The 5,995-nt window shown below is 40.4% G+C and overlaps 1 long non-coding RNA gene across 1 annotated transcript; it reads right to left on the reverse strand.

Annotated features, from left to right (window-relative positions):
- Window positions 1–2,579: 2,579 nt before the first annotated feature.
- Window positions 2,580–5,551, reverse strand: LOC115526773. Its single transcript, XR_003972753.1, has 3 exons — window positions 5,492–5,551; window positions 2,633–2,636; window positions 2,580–2,590 (listed from the first exon to the last, which is right to left on the reverse strand). It is a non-coding gene; the product is annotated as an uncharacterized LOC115526773 (long non-coding RNA).
- Between the last annotated feature and the right edge of the window lie 444 nt (window positions 5,552–5,995).

Consider the following 5,995-nt stretch of genomic DNA (forward strand, 5'->3'; position numbering starts at 1 on the left):
CAAGAGTTGGGTGCTTAACTGATTGAGCCCCCCAAGGCACCCACTTTGACCTCCTCTTAAGTCTGGGATGGTCTTGTGACTTGCTTTGGCCATAGAACATGTCAGAAACAATGCCGTGCCATTTCTAGATGCGTCCTGTAAGAAACCTGGCAGCTGCCATGTTCTCTCTGGGGGAGCCAGTCACTGTGTAAAGAGGCTCAGGCTGGACTCAGCGACGAGGTGCTGGTGGTGTGAGAGGTCATGTGGGGGAGAAGCTTTCTTAGATTTCTAGACTGTGCCATTCTAGATGCCTGACAAGTGTCACCTTGTTCAATGTCTACAGCTCTGTGGGATAGATATTCTCAACATATCTTCTCTGAACAGAGACCAGAGGCTCAGGGAAGTAACTTGTCCAAAGTCACCCAGCTAGTAAATGATGGTGCTAGGATTTGATTTTATGCCACTCTAGCCTTGAAGCCATCACTCTTAACCATGGGTAAAATGCCACTCTGAGAATGCAGGATGTTTTTGAATCTAAAGATGGAACTTGGGGAAAAACCGTGGCTCTCAAGGACCAGCAGCAGTCCCAGTGACCTAGAACACCCTACACATGCAAATTCTTGGGCCCCAGCTCAGACCCCCTGAGTTAGTAACTCTGGGACTGGGGCCGTCCACCAATCTGGGTTTTTGACCGATCCTCAGATGTTCTTGATGCAAGCAGAAGTTTGAGAGCCAATGCTGTAGAGGTTTTCTCTCGGGAAGGACTGTGGCAGGTGTTAGGGCTAGCACAGAGGGAAGGATTTGGGGGAGGATGTGTTCTTCATGGTTCTGAAATGCGCTGGCAGTTCCTGAAGGGATTTAACCATCTGTCCTCAGCAATTAGGACACGTCTGATTTCTCCTTTAGAAGTACCTATTTCTTCCCCATATCTCATCAATATCCCCATGCTGCTTTTGCTTTAGCTAGGCACCTTGGCTTCATAGGACTGTTACTTCAAAGACTTTTGACCATGATCTAAGTTCCTATGATAAGGTCACAGCTTTATTTCACAGATGTGTTGCCCTAACAGACCTATTGTTGCTTTATTGGTCAGTTCAAGCCAGGTTATCTGTGGTAACAAACAACCCCAACATTTCGATGGTTTAAAGAAGATAGAGGCATATTCTTACACCACACACACACACACACACACACACACACACACACACAGAACTATGTGAGACAATGGACGTGTAGATCAGCTTGATTATGGTAATCATTTCATATGCATACAATATACATGTATCAAATCATCTTGCACATCTTAAATATACACAATTTTCATTTGTCAATTTTGCCTCATAAGGCTGGAAAAAATGAAAGAATGTCTCTACTCAAAACAAAGATTTTCTATAAAAACAACAATAGAGGTAGGCAAGCTATGGCCCAGGGTCAGATCTGGCTCACAGCCTGACTTTATAGAGGTTTATTGGAACTCAGCATTTCCACGTCATTTAGGGCTGCTTTCATGCTACATAGAGTTGAGCATATGACTGGCAACGTTGAAAATATTTACTATTCAGCCCTGTACAAAAAAAAGGTTTGCTGACTTTTACACCACAGTGGGTTATTTTTCTCCATTCCGGAAGACTGTTCCATGTCCTTCCCATAGAAGGACGCTGCTTAATGGTGGCTCCACCATCTGCAGCATTAAGGGCTACCACGGTGTAGTGAAGGGACCAACGGAGACTCTCACACTGGGGATTAAACCTTTCATCCAGGTGACACATGTTACTCCATCTCTCACCTCATCCATGGAAGCAAGGGATATGACCACACCTGAGCCCAGGGGGCCAGAGGAGTGCCACCCCTGTGCCCAGGAGGAGAGCAGGCACTGATGTGGACTGCAGTCATTGCAGCAGAAAGACCAGGACCAGGGAAGCTTTCAGGAATGGTGGAGGAGGGTTTTGAGCTCTAGAACTATTTTCTTTACAGACCTCAAAACTCAGGACCTATACTCAGGGCACTCCAACATGGGAGAAGCTCTACAGAGTGAGAAAGTTAGCACAATTAGCCATGCAGCCAGCCATTCTGTGGACAACTTGCTGATCTTGGTGTATGTGCTATTACCAGATTATCGCTAGCATGTTGTAGGCAGTTACTTCCGTGCTGAGGAAACGCAAGCCGATGATAATAGTTGCTGGAATGTTTTTGCATCTATAATTAGGTATTTTGCTCCAAATGCAAATAAATAAATAAAAAGCAGACTCTCAACTTCAAAGAAGCCAAATTACCCATAGTAAATAAACTTCAACAACATGGGCTGGGCATTTTGATGTGGATGTGGCTGGGAGGTTGATAGCTGCTATGCAGCTGTGGAGGCTGTTGAGAGCCGTCCTGGTTGGGGCCAGCCAGGAAGCCTCTCTGATGGTATGGAAAGATTTGGAAGGAACATTGCTCCCACGAGCCTCTTATGAAAGTGGAAAGATGGAACCTTTCCTTATCACCCTCTGTTCTCTCCAGATGCTCATAACTGTAAGCAGTAACCACATATCAAATCCCCACTAGGCAAAGAGCTTTGCCCAGGCCACTTGATTAATAAGTGTGAACACCTGAATTTGAATGAGGCAATCTGACCGCAGTTGTGTAATTTACCACTATAATACAGTGACACTCAACTGTGTTTGAATATGGTTTCTAATGGAAAATGTATCATCGCATACACACTATTTTAGCCACGTATTTTAATGCTATGATATTAAAGTCCACTGAATATACATCCATCTCTTAATTTTCAGTGGCTGCAGAGTATAGATGTACCAATTATTTCACTTATTATTGATTCTTACGTTTTTCCTCATTTGACACTACTGTAGATTACATGGTGATGAAGACTAGTTTTCCATCATCATTCATTTAGGAAAGATTCTTATAACTGGAATATCTGAGTCAAAGGGAATGCATGTAGGATCACCGCATACAGCCATGTTAACCCCACTTAGATGCCCACTCCGTGTAAATAGCATCCCTTTGTATTGCGAGAAATCCCACAGTCCTTTAGCATTGTTTTTAGATTCTTAAAATCTGTAACTTCCGGTCTTCCAAAAAGTTTGTGCTGATTAATGCTCCCATGAACACTATATACGAATGTGTTTCTGCCCAGGTTTGATATAATATCACTAATAATAAGGAAAACCTCTGGCAATTTGAAGTGGTGGAAGGTATTTAATGTTTTAATTTTGCATTTCAATCAAGTATTTTGAAAATTGCATCAGTGTGTTCTCATGATTTGTTTTCTCTGGCCTGATTGGCTGCCCTCAAAATGCTTCTTTTCCACAGTATGCAGTGATGCTGCCAGTATCTGATCAGAGAGAGGCTCTTTCAGGCAAGGACGCATAACAAATACTATGCGTGCCAATGAATGATTAATGATTAAATTAGACAATGTCTGGCCTAAATGAGTACAGCTATATTCTCTTATCTGCTTCTTCATTCAGTATGTTACAATGTGTTGTTTTGGTTGAAGTACACAAAGCAAGTTTGGCCATATGTAGATATGTCGATGGAAAAGGGAGGAATATGTTAGCAGCATTTTAGATCATCATTTAACAGCATTTTAGATAATTGTTGCTATTGTGTTTTCATACTACACCAAAATTTGACAAGTGGTATTTTGTAAAGGTTTGTAGTGATGTGCTATGTGAAAGCATCTGTATCAATGACATTTTTGTATTCTGTTATGTTAACATCCATTGGTCTGTCTTATACTCTTGAAGAGAGTTTTGAAAAATCATGCATGCTTTTGTAATATCATTGGTCATTTGGAATATGTTGGATTTTTGAATGTTTGCACATTTCATATAATAACTTGTTAAATAACATGTTAATATCACTGTGAGCTCGTTAGAAAATCTTTAAATATTGGGGCGCCTGGGTGGCTCAGTCGGTTAAGCGTCTGACTTCAGCTCAGGTCATGATCTCGCGGTCTGTGAGTTCGAGCTCCGCGTCGGGCTCTGGGCTGATAGCTCAGAGCCTGGAGCCTGCTTTCAGTTCTGTGTCTCCCTCTCTCTCTGCCCCTCCCCTGTTCATGCTCTGTCTCTCTGTCTCAAAAATAAATAAACGTTAAAAAAATTAAAAGAAAATCTTTAAATATTAAGAAGCTGGCACATTCATGATGGTAAATGCGTTTTCCAAAATCTTAATTTTCATTGTAAAGTTTTAATTTTAAAATTAGCAGAACAAAAACTGTCAGTTATTTTCCTTGAAATAACAGGCTCATTTCATTAAGTTTTGAGAAAATGTCTGCCAGATATTCAAGTTGTTAGACTTTCAGTTATTCTTTCAAGTGAAAATTATGTTCCATGAAAAAAGTGGCTAATTCAACTAGCAACTCAAATAATGACACAAACACTTTTCCATGAGACTGCTCTCAAACTTCAGTTTGCAGCAGAAACATTTTATGCAGACTTCCCATTTTGTCACACCATATGAAAAAGGAATGTACTCCAAGGTTGAGATTTAACAAAAGTAATATTTTGTGTTGCTTCATAAAGGGCTTCCTTTTTTTTTTTTTAATTTCTAAAGTTTATTTATTTGTTTTGAGAGAGAGAATGCACGCACGTGCAAATGGGGGAGACGCAGAGAGAGAGGGAGAGAGAAAGAGAATCCCAAGCAGGCTCTGTGCTGTGAGCACAGAGCCCGATGAGGGGCTCCATCTCAAGAATGTTGAGATCATGGCCTGAGCCAAAATCAAGAGTGAGACACTTAACTGAGCCATCCAGGCAATCCTCTTAAAGGGCTTTCTTAAGTGAAGCTGGCATAAAAAATTGTGAGTTTATGAGAGTGAAGGAATCAATAACTAATAGTACAGTTTGGAGCTATTGCTTTGATTTGTGCTAAGGTGCCAGCAAGTTTACCCACGACTGCTTTTACGTCATCATTGAAAATGTCAACACGGTAATAAAAAAAAAAACCCACAAATAATGTTTAATTTTATTATAAAAATAGTTTTGACATTTGATATTTTCACTCCCTGAATGAGTCTTAGCATATCCCCAGGAGTCTACAAACTACAGTTTAAAAGCCTCTGCTACGGGATGACCTTGATAAAGTAAAAAAGTCAGTTTTTACTATGCTCTCTGATCTACCTATAATTGGGATATTATACTCAGTAGTCTACAGCTACGGTTATGGTTAACATTTATGGGTATACCTTTAAGTTTGACAGAATGAAGAATGCTAGTTTTGATTTTTTTTTTTTACACTAAAACTGTAGGATACAAAGAGAAATGAGAAATAACAATTTAATGAGTAAAGGAAGAGGGTAGGCAGAATCAAGGCTTTCCAGGAGGTGTGGGAGATGGTGTATGTATTGGGGAGTTTCAATATCTACTTAGATTGTGAGACCTGCAAAAAACTCTCTCCAGGTGACTCTGATACTTACAGAAGTTTGTTAATACAGGCCTGCCTTGGAGATATTGTGGGTTTGGTTCTAGACCATTACTATAGTCAATATCACAATCACATAAGTTACATGAATTTTTTGGTTCCCCAGTGCACAAAAATGTTATGTTTACACTATGCTATAGTCTGTTAAATGTGCGATAGCATTACATCTTAAAAAAGGATGTATCTCAATTAAAAACTACTTTATTACTAAAAATACTATCATCTGAGCTCTCAGCAAGTCATAAGCACTGATCACAGGTCACCATAAGAAATATAACAATCCTGAAATAGTTTGAACTGTGAAGATTACCAAAATGTGACACAGAGATTCAAAAGAGCAAATGGTATTGGAAAAATGGTGGCAATAGACTTGCTTGACCCAAGGTTGCCACAGCCTTCAATTTGTAAAAGATACAATATCAGTGGAGTGCCATAAAAGCAAGGTGCGATAAAACTAGGTATGCTGGGTGCATCTGTGAGGAATGCCAAGAATATCAAAGGAAGCTGTGGAGGCAAGGCCACGTGCTCTTGTTTTTCAAGACTCAGTGCTGATATTGGCGACCCCAGTGCCATTTCCTGCTACCAAAGT

Source organism: Lynx canadensis, chromosome D2 (assembly GCF_007474595.2).
Source record: "Lynx canadensis isolate LIC74 chromosome D2, mLynCan4.pri.v2, whole genome shotgun sequence".
NCBI classification, from domain to species: Eukaryota; Metazoa; Chordata; class Mammalia; order Carnivora; family Felidae; genus Lynx; species Lynx canadensis.